Genomic DNA, 14312 nt, shown 5'->3' with positions numbered 1-14312 from the left:
AGATATAGGTAGTGATAGTGGATATATAGATATAGGTAGTGATAGTGATATATAGATATAGGTAGTGATAGGATATATAGATATAGGTAGTGATAGTGATATATAGATATAGGTAGTGATAGTGGATATATAGATATAGGTAGTGATAGTGGTATATAGATATAGGTAGTGATAGTGGATATAGATATAGGTAGTGATAGTGGATATATAGATATAGGTAGTGATAGTGGATATATAGATATAGGTAAAGATAGTGGGCATATAGATATAGGTAGTGATAGTGATATATAGATATAGGGTAGTGATAGTGGATATATAGATATAGGTAGTGATAGTGGATATATAGATATAGGTAGTGATAGGGGACTTAACTAGGCACTGATAGTGATTTCCTTAGTCTCTGTTCTCATCTATCACACACACAGACACAGACACACACACACACACACACACACACACACACACACACACACACACACACACACACACACACACACACACACACACACACACACACACACACAGTTTCTGCTATTATATCCTGTGAATTGTGCCCTACCCATTACACACACTCACAGTTTCTGCTGTTGTATCTGCGAATCCTGCCCTCATTTCTTTCCTCTCCTCCCCAGTTAAGACCACTGAGCCTATGAACAACAGTGAGACTGACTAACACAGTCAGCAACAGAGGACTAACACAGTCAGCAACAGAGGACTACAGTCAGCAACACAGACTTAACACAGTCAGCAACACAGGATAGTGACACAGTCAGAACACAGGATACTGGCAACACAGACTAACTGGGTAGCCAGCAACACAGTCATCAAACCTGACAGACTGGACTAGTTATATCCCAACATACTGCGCCCTAACACATTCAGCAACACAGGACTAACACAGCATCTGGGCAACACTGCCCTCAACACAGGACTAACCCAGTTAGCAACACAGATACTAAGTGAGAGCTGACAACACAGTCAGCAACAGAGGACTAACACAGTCAGCAACAGAGGACTAACACAGTCAGCAACACAGGACTAACACAGTCAGCAACACAGACTAACACAGTCAGCAACACAGGACTAACACAGTCAGCAACACAGGACTAACACAGTCAGCAACACAGTAACACAACACACTGACTAACACAGTCAGCAACACAGGACTAACACAGTCAGCAACAGAGGACTAACACAGTCAGCAACACAGATCAGCAACACAGGACTAACACAGTCAGCAACACAGGACTAACACAGTCAGCAACACAGTCAGCAACACAGGACTAACACAGTCAGCAACACAGGACTAACACAGTCAGCAACACAGGACTAACACAGTCAGCAACACAGGACTAACACAGTCAGCAACACAGGACTAACACAGTCAGCAACACAGACTAACACTAGTCAGCAACACAGGACTAACACAGTCAGCAACACTGGTTTAACACAGTCAGCAACACAGGACTAACACAGTCAGCAACAGATGGACTAACACAGTCAGCAACACAGGACTAACACAGTCAGCAACACTGGACTAACGCAGTCAGCAACACAGGACTAACACAGTCAGCAACACAGGACTAAACACAGTCAGCAACAGAGGACTAACACAGTCAGCAACACAGGACTAACACACAGTCAGCAACACACTGGCAACACAGTCAGCTGAGTACACAGGACTAACACAGTCAGCAACACAGGAGAGACTAACACAGTCAGTGATACAGGACTAACACAGTCAGCAACACAGAACTAACACAGTCAGCAACACAGAACTAACACAGTGAGCAACACAGACTAACACAGTCAGCAACACAGGACTAACACAGTCAGCAACACAGACTAACACAGTCAGCAACACAGGACTAACAGTCACAGTCAGCAACACAGGACTAACACAGTCAGCAACAGCAGTGACTTACACAGTCAGCAACACAGGACCAAGAGTGTCAGTTACACAGCAGGACTACCACAGGACTAACACAGTCAGCAACACAGAACTAACACAGTCAGCAGAGTGTGTGTAACATACAGTCAGCAGATAGTGGATATATAGCATAGGTAGTGATAGTGGATACACAGAACTAGGTAGTGTCAGCAATAGGACTAACACAGTGAAGCACATATAACACAGTCAGCATGGGTACAGTAGTTACAGCAGACATAGTTGACAACAGGACTAACACAGTCAGCAACACTGTCTATAACACAGGACTAACACAGTCAGCAACAGCAGACACACACACACACAGCAGAGTGTGTTACAGCAGAGTGTGTGTGTTACACAGAGTGTGTTTACAGCAGAGTGTGTGTACACAGCAGAGTGTGTGTTACACAGCAGAGTGTGTGTGTTACACACACAGAGTGTGTGTGTTACAGCAGAGTGTGTTACACAGCAGAGTGTGTGTGTTACAGCAGAGTGTGTTACACAGCAGATTGTGTGTTACAGCAGAGTGACACACACACAGCAGAGTGTGTGTTACAGCAGAGTGTGTGTTACAGCAGAGAGTGTGTGTGTTACAGCAGAGTGTAATAATTACACATATGAGACATTTACACAGACGCACACAAGAAACACACACTTACAGACAGATGTGTGCATACACAGAGTGTGGACGCACACACATGGGGTGGTCCACACACAGCACCCACACACACACACACACACACACACAGCAGAGTGCTCTACAGCAACTGAGCTACAGCAAGTGTGTGTTACAGACAGCAGATTGTGTGTTACACACACACCAGAGATTGTGTGACAGCAGAGTGTGTGTGCACACAGCAGACACACACACAGCAAAACCAAACACACAGCAGAGTGTGTTCATTAATAATAATAATTAATTATACATGAAGTATGATTTAGCAGACGCTTTATCACAAAGCGACTTACAGTCAGCACATACATTCACGTGAGTGGTCCCGAGGAATCAGACATACACATATGGCACACACACACACACACACACTGACAAACAGAACATCACAGATTGGTTTTACAGTGATGTAATAGAGGTGATGTGATTCTCCCCAGTTAAGAATAAAACAGTGAGTGTTTTTACAGTCAGCAACACAGTTTTCACACTCAGTCAGCAAACACAGGATCTAACACAGTTCAGCAATTATACATCAAACACAGATTAACACAGTCTTAAAAGTCAGCCACAGGACTAATGGAAACATCAGTACAACACAGGACCATTTCAGCAACACAGTCAGAACACAGGAAACACAGTCAGCAACATCAGGACTAACACACTCCTCCGAACACAGACAACAATTTGTCAGCAACACAGAGTTTTTAGGTCCAGAACATTTGTTACTAGACACATCAGCAACACAGAGTTTCCAATTTGTTAAAAGATAAATCCTCTGTCCTCTCATTACAGACAATTAGTTTCTTAGCTGTCAGAAATTGGATCCTCTGTCCCTCTCATTACAGACACAGAGTTTCAGACAATAATTTGTTACAGACAGAGTAATTTGTTACAGTGATGTCTGGTAAGGCCCCTACAGACAATTTGTTACAGACAATTAATTTGTTACAGACAATTAATGTGTTACAGACAGATTAATGAGTTACAGACAATTAATGAGTTACAGACAATTGTGTGTTACAGACAATTAATTTGTTAAGGCAGACAATTAATTTGTTACAGCAGAATTTGTTACAGACAATTAATTTGTAACAGCAATGTACAGTGATGTCTGGTAAGGCCCATACAGCATAATAGAATTAGACAGCAATGTAATTTGTTACAGCAATGTATGTGCTTACAGTGATGTTAACAAGAGCCCATAACATGTGTTCCAACAGAATAAATGGTTCTAATTGCAGAGTGTGTGTTACAGTGATGTAATGGCTGGTAAGGCCCCCAGAGCAGAGTGAGTGTGTTTACAGTGATGTCTGGTAAGGCCCCCACAGCAGAGTGTGTGTTACAGTTCATGATGTCTGGTAAGGCCCCCACAGCAGAGTGTGTGTTGGCCCAGTGATGTCTGGTAAGGCCCCATGGCAGAGTGTGTTTTACAGTGATGTCTGGTAAAGCCCACCTACATCAGCAGAGTGTAAAATGTTACAGTGATGTCTGGTAAGGCCCCCATAATAGAGTGTGTTTACAAATTAGACGCTCTGAAATAAGGCCCCTACATAGCAGATTGTGTTACAGTGATGTCTGGCAAGGCCCCCATTAGCAGAGTCAAAGATGTCCTGCTATTGATGTCTGGTAAGGCCATCCTCACCAGCAGAGTGTATGTTAGTAGAGTCAAAGATGTCCTGCAGAGTTGGACACAGTAGCAGAAACAACCCCCACCAAACAAGTGTATGTTATGATGTCTAGAGTCAAAGATGCCCTGCTATTGTTACAGTGATGCAGAACAACATCCCCACAAACAGATGTGGATTAGTAGATGTAATCTAGAGTCAAAGATGCCCCCTATTGACACACTAGTGCAGAACAACATCCCCACAGCAGAGTATGTGTTCATGTGCACATGGCCCCAGTAATGAAGAACAACATACAAACAATGTAATATGATTCATGTGTAATGGCCCCAGATGGCTGCAATGGGATCAATGGAACACGTTGTTTTACCAAACAATGTGAATCGATAAGAACTCTTAAAGCTTCATCACCTACATCACAACATCATGTAAAATGTTTCACAGAATCGACAAAAGTTATCATTTAATACAGTCGAAACCTTTACAAATTAGACGCCGGAAATGAAAGCAACTGCCTACAATGAACATTCGGATTAGACACGTGCTGATCTGGCAAACAATGTAATATGATTAGTAGAGTCAAAGATGTCCTCTATTGACACACTAGTGCAGAACAACATCCTCACCAAACAATGTAATATGATTAGTAGAGTCAAAGATGTCCTGCTATTGACACACTAGTGCAGAACAACATCCTCACCAAACAATGTAATATGATTAGTAGATGTAGTCAAAGATGTCCTGCTATTGACACACTATGCAGAAACATCCTCACCAAACAATGTAATATGATTAGTTGAGTCAAAGATGTCCCTGCTATTGACACACTAGTGCAGAACAACATCCTCACCAAACAATGTAATATGATTAGTTGAGTCAAAGATGTCCTGCTATTGACACACTAGTGCAGAACAACATCCTCACCAAACAATGTAATATGATTAGTTGAGTCAAAGATGTCCTGCTATTGACACACTAGTGCAGAACAACATCCCCACCAAACAATGTAATATGATTAGTAGAGTCAAAGATGCCCTGCTATTGACACACTAGTGCAGAACAACATCCTCACCAAACAATGTAATATGATTAGTAGAGTCAAAGATGTCCTGCTATTGACACACTAGTGCAGAACAACATCCTCACCAAACAATGTAATATGATTAGTTGAGTCAAAGATGTCCTGCTATTGACACACTAGTGCAGAACAACATCCCCACCAAACAATGTAATATGTTTAGTAGATGTAATCTAGAGTCAAAGATGCCCTGCTATTGACACACTAGTGCTGAACAACATCCCCACCAAACAATGTTTAGTAGATGTAATCTAGAGTCAAAGATGCCCTGCTATTGACACACTAGTGCAGAACAACATCCTCACCAAACAATGTAACATGTTTAGTAGATGTAATCTAGAGTCAAAGATGCCCTGCTATTGACACACTAGTGCAGAACAACATCCCCACCTGGAACAAGGTCATTTGTATATTATTAACAAAAGTCTAGTTTCATTGTATGTTATCTGACACCATAACTTAATAAGGAAATGTGAAATGAAGTATTATGTGTCATAGCTGACTAAGATCACGAATGGTCAGAGATAGTGAAATAAAACGCAGTCAATAACACTGTAAAATGAATTAAATCCATGATATATATACACATATAGAAACCATGGAATAGTAGGTGTAAAATGAATTAAATCCATGATATATATACACATATAGAAACCATGGAATAGTAGGTGTAAAATGAATTAAATCCATGATATATATATATATATATATATATATATATATATATATATATATATATATAGAAACCATGGAAACCATGGAATAGTAGGTGTGTCCTACTATTGGCACAGCATAATAGTTGATGTCTTCACTGTTATTCTACAATGTAGAAAATAGTACGAATAAAGACAAACCCTTTAATGTGTAGGTGGATCCAAACTGTTGATTTAAGGCAAAATCATAAAGTTACAAGGTAATATTATCAAAGTATTGTTGTCATGGTTATCAATCAATCAATCAATATATATATTTTTTAAATTAATCAATAGTTAGCAGAAAGTGGACAGACAGCCACCAATCACAGTGGGAGGGATTTTGAAGAAGAAAAAAATAAAAGCACATGTATTCAGCCAATCAGTGGGTTCAGGAAGTGGTCTTAAAGCCAATGAATGAGTTGGAGGAGCAGCACAACCACCAAGGCACTTCCAGCAGTCTGACAGGAAGCTCCTGAGGAGGGAACAGATGTTTAGGCTGCGTTTACACAGGCAACACAATTCTGATCATTTCACAATAATTTTATTTTATAATAATAATATTATTTGGCATGTCTGATATACATCTGAATTTTTTTCCCAATATGTAAACAGCTCGAAAAACGACATGAGTTTATCTTTGATTTAATTAAACTACATTCATATGTGGATCTCAATCCTGATACAATTCCCATACTCCATATACAAGGATGCTCAGATTCATTTATTTTTTTACACTGAAGTGGTTTTGCATATGACCTACCGTTACCAAGACTACCACCCCAAAGTTTAACGGAACAGAGAGAGGAAATGAGCATTGCATCCTTCCTCTGCTCCAAGATGGCATAGCAGTTTAAATGTCTTTTGTCCTTGTCCGTATATATATATGTATATATTTACAACCTTCTTCGCATACCTTTTTATATATATTTTTTATTTTCTATAAACTCATCTTCAAAACACTCTCCTGAATAGTCATGATTACAAAGTTGACCTGCTCTATGTTAGCAGTATATGGGGGACACATCGTATAGTCATGATTACAAAGTTGACCTGCTCTATGTTAGCAGTATATGGGGGACACATCGTATAGTCATGATTACAGAGTTGACCTGCTCTATGTTAGCAGTATATGGGGGGCATCGTATAGTCATGATTACAGAGTTGACCTGCTCTATGTTAGCAGTATATGGGGGGACACATCGAATAGTCATGATTACAGAGTTGACCTGCTCTATGTTAGCAGTATATGGGGGCATCGTATAGTCATGATTACAGAGTTGACCTGCTCTATGTCAGCAGTATATGGGGGACATCGTATAGTCATGATTACAGAGTTGACCTGCTCTATGTTAGCAGTATATGGGGGACACATCGTATAGTCATGATTACAGAGTTGACCTGCTCTATGTTAGCAGTATATGGGGGCACATCGTATAGTCATGATTACAGAGTTGACCTGCTCTATGTTAGCAGTATATGGGGGGGGACACACATCGTATAGTCATGATTACAGAGTTGACCTGCTCTATGTTAGCAGTATATGGGGGGACACACATCGTATAGTCATGATTACAGAGTTGACCTGCTCTATGTTAGCAGTATATGGGGACACATCGAATAGTCATGATTACAAAGTTGACCTGCTCTATGTTAGCAGTATATGGGGGGCACATCGTATAGTCATGATTACAGAGTTGACCTGCTCTATGTTAGCAGTATATGGGGGGGGGACACATCGTATAGTCATGATTACAGAGTTGACCTGCTCCATGTCAGCAGTATATGGGGGGACACATCGAATAGTCATGATTACAAAGTTGACCTGCTCTATGTTAGCAGTATATGGGGGGGGGGCACATCGTATAGTCATGATTACAGAGTTGACCTGCTCTATGTTAGCAGTATATGGGGGGACATCGAATAGTCATGAGGTCAGAGTTGACCTTCTCTATGTTAGCAGTATATGGGGGGACATCGTATAGTCATGATTACAGAGTTGACCTGCTCTATGTTAGCAGTATATGGGGGACACATTGAATAGTCATGATTACAGAGTTGACCTGCTCTATGTTAGCAGTATATGGGGGGGACACATCGTATAGTCATGATTACAGAGTTGACCTGCTCTATGTTAGCAGTATATGGGGGGGGGGGGGACATCGTATAGTCATGATTACAGAGTTGACCTGCTCTATGTTAGCAGTATATGGGGGGACACATCGAATAGTCATGAGGTCAGAGTTGACCTTCTCTATGTTAGCAGTATATGGGGGGCACATCGTATAGTCATGATTGCAGAGTTGACCTGCTCTATGTTAGCAGTATATGGGGGGACATTGAATAGTCATGATTGCAGAGTTGACCTGCTCTATGTTAGCAGTATATGGGGGGGACATCGTATAGTCATGATCTGTGTCAGGTTTCAAATAACATAAACACACCTGGAATGTCAACATCACAGTGCTTTGTGTTGAGTAAAATACCAGTGATTATGTGAAAGGTCATGTCACATTGGAGTCATTGGGCTTGTCATGACAAGGAGAGCATGGTCACAGAGGTAATAGGAGAGCATGGTCACAGAGGTAATAGGAGGGCTTGTCATTACAAGGAGAGCGCGGTCACAGAGGTAATAGGAGAGCTTGTCATTACAAGGAGAGCATGGTCACAGAGGTAATAGGAGAGCTTGTCATTACAAGGAGAGCATGGTCACAGAGGTAATAGGAGAGCTTGTCATGACAAGGAGAGCATGGTCACAGAGGTAATAGGAGGGCTTGTCATGACAAGGAGAGCATGGTCACAGAGGTAATAGGAGGGCTTGTCATGACAAGGAGAGCATGGTCACAGAGGTAATAGGAGGGCTTGTCATGACAAGGAGAGCATGGTCACAGAGGTAATAGGAGGGCTTGTCATGACAAGGAGAGCATGGTCACAGAGGTAATAGGAGGGCTTGTCATTACAAGGAGAGCATGGTCACAGAGGTAATAGGAGAGCTTGTCATTACAAGGAGAGCGCGGTCACAGAGGTAATAGGAGAGCTTGTCATGACAAGGAGAGTGCGGTCACTGAGGTTTTTCATTATACCATGTGTGAATTCTATTGTTTCATTTTTAATATATATATTTTTCCAAAACAGGACCTTCTCGACAGACCAAGACCGATGGACGACCGAATCTATCAACCTACCAACCAACCAACCAAACTATCATCCAACTAACCTAACAACCAATCAATCTTCCAACTTACCAACCATCCAACCAATCTTTCAACAAACCTACCAATCATCCATCCATCTCACCTGTGACCTCCACGTTAACAGTACAGGTGCTGTTTCCCAGACTTGTGTTGATGGGGGTTGGGGTCGATGCAGGTGTAATCTAGTGATCTGAGAGTGAGACTTGGCCATAAAGTTGGTGATGGTCAAGAGAGAGAGAGAAACAAGTTGATCTAATCTTCCATGATGGGTTGATTAATGAGAGATAAAGAGATGAGAAACAAGTTGGGAGAGCAAAAGAGATGAAAACAAGTTGATTAATGAGAGATAAAGAGAGGGAAACAAGTTACCTTTTGCACTACAGTTAGAAACAAGTTGATTAATGAGAGATAACGTGAGAAACCGTGATGCTGAGATGGAGAAGAAACATCCAGGACTAGTGATCTGAGGCTTGTCTAATGAGGGGATTGATTAATGAGAATAACGAGAGACGAAACAAGTGAAATGAGATGAGAAGATGAGAAACAAGTTGATTAATGAAAGATAAAACAAGTTAGATAAAGAGAAACAAGTTGATTAATGAGAGATAAAGAGAGATGAGAAACAAGTTGATTAATGAGAGATAAAGAGAGATGAGAGAAACAAGTTGATTAATGAGAGATAAAAACGAGAGATGAGAAACAAGTTGATTAATGAGAGATAAAGAGAGATGAGAAACAAGTTGATTAATGAGAGATAAAGAGAGATGAGAAACAAGTTGATTCATGAGAGAAAAGAAGTGAAAACAACATCTGTCAACGTTGATTCATGAGAGAAAATGAAGTGAAACAACATCTGTCTGGTGTCTGGTGTCTAACTAACTGTTGTACTAAATGTGTGAAGACAGAGAACCAGAAGGACTCACAGTGCACGTTGATGTTGAGGCGGTTTGAGTCCATTACAGGAGGAGGTTGGGGTCCCTCTGGTCCCAGATCCAACATGGCTGAACACAACAACTGGGCCCCGTCATCATCTCTACCAGGGGTGAAGTCCAGGTGAAGGTCCCATTCTGTGGTGTCTTGATGTTGTCCTTGGATTTATGTTGTGTGTCTAATTCTGTCTGTTCACCAGTGGCACTGACTTTGTAGAAGGACACCGTGAGTCTCCCAATAGGAGCGATGTTCTGGACAAGACACTGTAGCAGGTACTGATCCCCCTCAACCATCGGATCAGGGTACTTCCTGTAGCTGATGGAGACACGGTCTGGAAGCTCTGTGGAGGAATGGAAACACACAGTGATTAACAGTGCAGAGCCATACTAATAATACATTCAGAAACACCAGAGAAGATAAGAGAGAGATGTCACTCACTATAAACTGTGATGTCCAGCTGTTTCTGACACTGGCCTCCTTCTGTGAAGCATGTAGGTTTGATCTTCCAGTCAGTCACACTGTCAAATCAAATGGAATATTTAAAGTGCATTTAAAATAAATCTAAAATAGAAGCCAGAACTGTCTAAAACAGTAAAACCATTCATTAAAGGCTTTTCTAACACGTTTTTAACAAGTTTTAAAAGTCTCAGCTGTGTCTGCCTCTCTTACCTGTCCACCCTCCAGCGTAGGAACTTCACCTTGTTGTCTGTTAGACCAACTCCTCCCTGGGTGGCTTCCCAGCCCATCTCTACAGGGGTATCTGAGCTGCAGTTAGAGGAGGCTGGGTCTCCATGCTTCACCACCAGCCTGCAGGACTGACCACCAGGCACTCAGCATCTGGAAGACCAAGGTCAAGTGAAAACGTTATTGTTCTGTTATTGTTGATTTTATTGTTCAAACCAAACAGGACAATATTATTGTATAACGTTTATCTATCTGTATGTTAATCAAATACATGTTACACTCCATAACCCAGAAGTTGCCACACACACACACACACACGCGAAGAACAACACACATACCGCACACACTAGTGATGCACGTGTTAACTCATTAAATTGTGTGGCTGAAGGGCGGGTTGAGTGGGTTGAAAAAGGAGGAAGTACAGCTTCAATAAATCTATAAATGTATAAATCTTGTTCACTTTATACAGGCTAAATTGAGGTTTTTCTTTCATTATTTTAGGCTATCTGGAACTGCAGCCTTCTGTTCAGATGTATTACATGGAAACGGAAATCTGTTGGTAGGTCTATGACTTCTCATACAGCCATAATATGAACTCTTGCAGAACATGTCTTGCAGTAAAATGATACACCAAATGTTGACAGAATGTTCGACTTGGAAACAGGAGCGGAGAAATATGAATTCTTTATTTCTGCCTACTTGAGAGAATACAAAGCTCCGTTAGATACCATCTGTAGAGGTGCCCTCTTCATCATTAAACATCATTAAAACCTGATAGTATTTCAACCACATAAAAGCCGAACTGCAATCTCATCAGAAACATATTGGGTTTCATTTTCACAGATTTATTTCTCCTTTACAACCGCTCAAACTGATGTCATTTGGACATTTTGCACAGAAAATCTTTTCCGTTTTTATTTTTGTTTCGTCATCGTATTTTCTCGCCGGTCCCTAAACATCTTCGCTCTGCGAAAGATAACAGCGGGAACTTTACGGATGTCAACTAGATTGATAGCGTTCATTCTATCGATCTATTACATTATTATGTTGATCAAGGGTTTATGTAGTATTCTAGGTCAACATAGAATGACAAAAGAGAAGCTACATGCATCTAATTATAGAATAGTCGACTAACAAATAGCCAAAATGTAGGAAATTATCATTTATATCTAAATCAGGTTTATTAAAAAATGCTCCCCCTGTCAAAAAAAATCGTTCCGCTCTCTTTGACTTTAGCCTATTGCATATGTTCTATATTTGCGGGTTAGGGTTGGGTGCGGACCTCAGATTTTCACTTTATCACATCTAGTCGGGTTGTTGTGGATGGGTTATTAGCAATTCCGGGAGGGTGAACAAACAGCTGACCTGAGCACCACAAACACTTACACACACATGGAATTTAGTACGTCATTGAACCATGGCAGGAGGGAGGATGTATTCCTAAAGAATTCAACCATTCACTGTCAGTCATTAGTTATCTAAAATACTTTAAATCAAATGCACAGTATCAACATTTATTTAAGGAAACAAAACAGAAAAAATACCTAAACTATTAAACTCAACTTAATTCCGCACTCGTCACAGAGTTGTGGAATTAGACAGAAGTCTAACTTACCGGTGAAGTCACAATACAGAGACAATGATGAAATAAGTAGACCAATTAAAATCGCAATTTTCCATCGAACTAACAACGAACGTCCTCGGCGAAGTCTTCCGCTTTTCTGTTCGACGAGCTGAAGAAGAAGAAATGCGCTCGTTCTGCTTTGCAGAAGACCGTTGAAAGTGAAAGTATTCTAGACTGAAAACGCCCCAACGACCCCTCCTCTTCCTCCTCTCTCTCTGAGTCTTCTATTATCTACAGCAGTGGTATTCATAGTCGGGGTCACGAACTCGAGGGAGAACTGCAGTGCACTCGCCCAAAGAATAAATAAGAGTATAGATTAGTGTATGGGACAATAGGAGAGGATAGAGGGCAGGGGTGGAGAGGAAGAGGGTAGGGGTGGAGAGGAAGAGGGCAGGGGTGGAGAGGAAGAGGGTAGAGGCAGCAGGGCAGATATATCAACCAGTCAACCAACACCTGCATTGTCACACACATCATTCTATCACTGACACTGGTGTCCAATCTATATATATATATATATGTGTGTGTGTGTGTGTGTGTGTGTGTGTGTGTGTGTGTGTGTGTGTGTGTGTGTGTGTGTGTGTGTGTGAGAATTAAGGGCAGTAGTCTATAATATAGTGTTGTTTAGGTTAGAGGTGTCTCTTTCACCAAACAGTAACAGTAACAGTGACCCAGATCAGGTCAGTAGTCTATAATATAGTGTTGTTTAGGTTAGAGGTGTCTCTTTCACCAAACAGTAACAGTAACAGTGACCCAGATCAGGTCAGTAGTCTATAATGGAGTGTTGTTTAGGTTAGAGGTGTCTCTTTCATCAAACAGTAACAGTAACAGTGACCCAGATCAGGTCAGTAGTCTATAATATAGTGTTGTTTAGGTTAGAGGTGTCTCTTTCATCAAACAGTAACAGTAACAGTGACCCAGATCAGGTCAGTAGTCTATAATATAGTGTTGTTTAGGTTAGAGGTGTCTCTTTCATCAAACAGTAACAGTAACAGTGACCCAGATCAGGTCAGTAGTCTATAAGGGAGTGTTGTTGAGGTTAGAGGTGTCTCTTTCATCAAACAGTAACAGTAACAGTGACCCAGATCAGGTCAGTAGTCTATAATATAGTGTTGTTTAGGTTAGAGGTGTCTCTTTCATCAAACAGTAACAGTAACAGTGACCCAGATCAGGACAGTAGTCTATAATATAGTGTTGTTTAGGTTAGAGGTGTCTCTTCCATCAAACAGTAACAGTGACCCAGATCAGGTCAGTAGTCTATAATGGAGTGTTGTTTAGGTTAGAGGTGTCTCTTCCATCAAACAGTAACAGTAACAGTGACCCAGATCAGGACAGTAGTCTATAATATAGTGTTGTTTAGGTTAGAGGTGTCTCTTTCATCAAACAGTAACAGTGACCCAGATCAGGTCAGTAGTCTATAATATAGTGTTGTTTAGGTTAGAGGTGTCTCTTCCATCAAACAGTAACAGTAACAGTAACCCAGATCAGGTCAGTAGTCTATAATGGGGTGTTGTTTAGGTTAGAGGTGTCTCTTCCATCAAACAGTAACAGTGACCCAGATCAGGTCAGTAGTCTATAATGGGGAGAGGTGTCTCTTCCATCAAACAGTAACAGTAACAGTATAGATCAGGTCAGTAGTCTATAATTAGGTGTTGTTTAGGTTAGAGTGTCTCTTCCATCAAACAGTAACAGTAACCCAGATCAGGTCAGTAGTCTATAATGGGGTGTTGTTTAGGTTAGAGGTGTCTCTTCCATCAAACAGTAACAGTAACCCAGATCAGGTCAGTAGTCTATAATGGGGTGTTGTTTAGGTTAGAGGTGTCTCTTTCATCAAACAGTAACAGTAACAGTGACCCAGATCAGGTCAGTAGTCTATAATGGGGTG

At 41.0% G+C, this 14312-nt stretch overlaps 1 long non-coding RNA gene across 1 annotated transcript; it reads right to left on the bottom strand.

The window, feature by feature from the left end:
- Positions 1 to 6149: 6149 nt before the first annotated feature.
- Positions 6150 to 9336, bottom strand: LOC127923105 (uncharacterized). Its single transcript, XR_008113315.1, has 2 exons — positions 9296 to 9336; positions 6150 to 6473 (listed from the first exon to the last, which is right to left on the bottom strand). It is a non-coding gene; the product is annotated as an uncharacterized LOC127923105 (long non-coding RNA).
- Positions 9337 to 14312: the final 4976 nt, after the last annotated feature.

This window comes from Oncorhynchus keta, unplaced genomic scaffold (assembly GCF_023373465.1).
Source record: "Oncorhynchus keta strain PuntledgeMale-10-30-2019 unplaced genomic scaffold, Oket_V2 Un_contig_28345_pilon_pilon, whole genome shotgun sequence".
Taxonomy (NCBI): Eukaryota; Metazoa; Chordata; class Actinopteri; order Salmoniformes; family Salmonidae; genus Oncorhynchus; species Oncorhynchus keta.
This window is presented reverse-complemented; position numbering and strand designations above follow the sequence as displayed.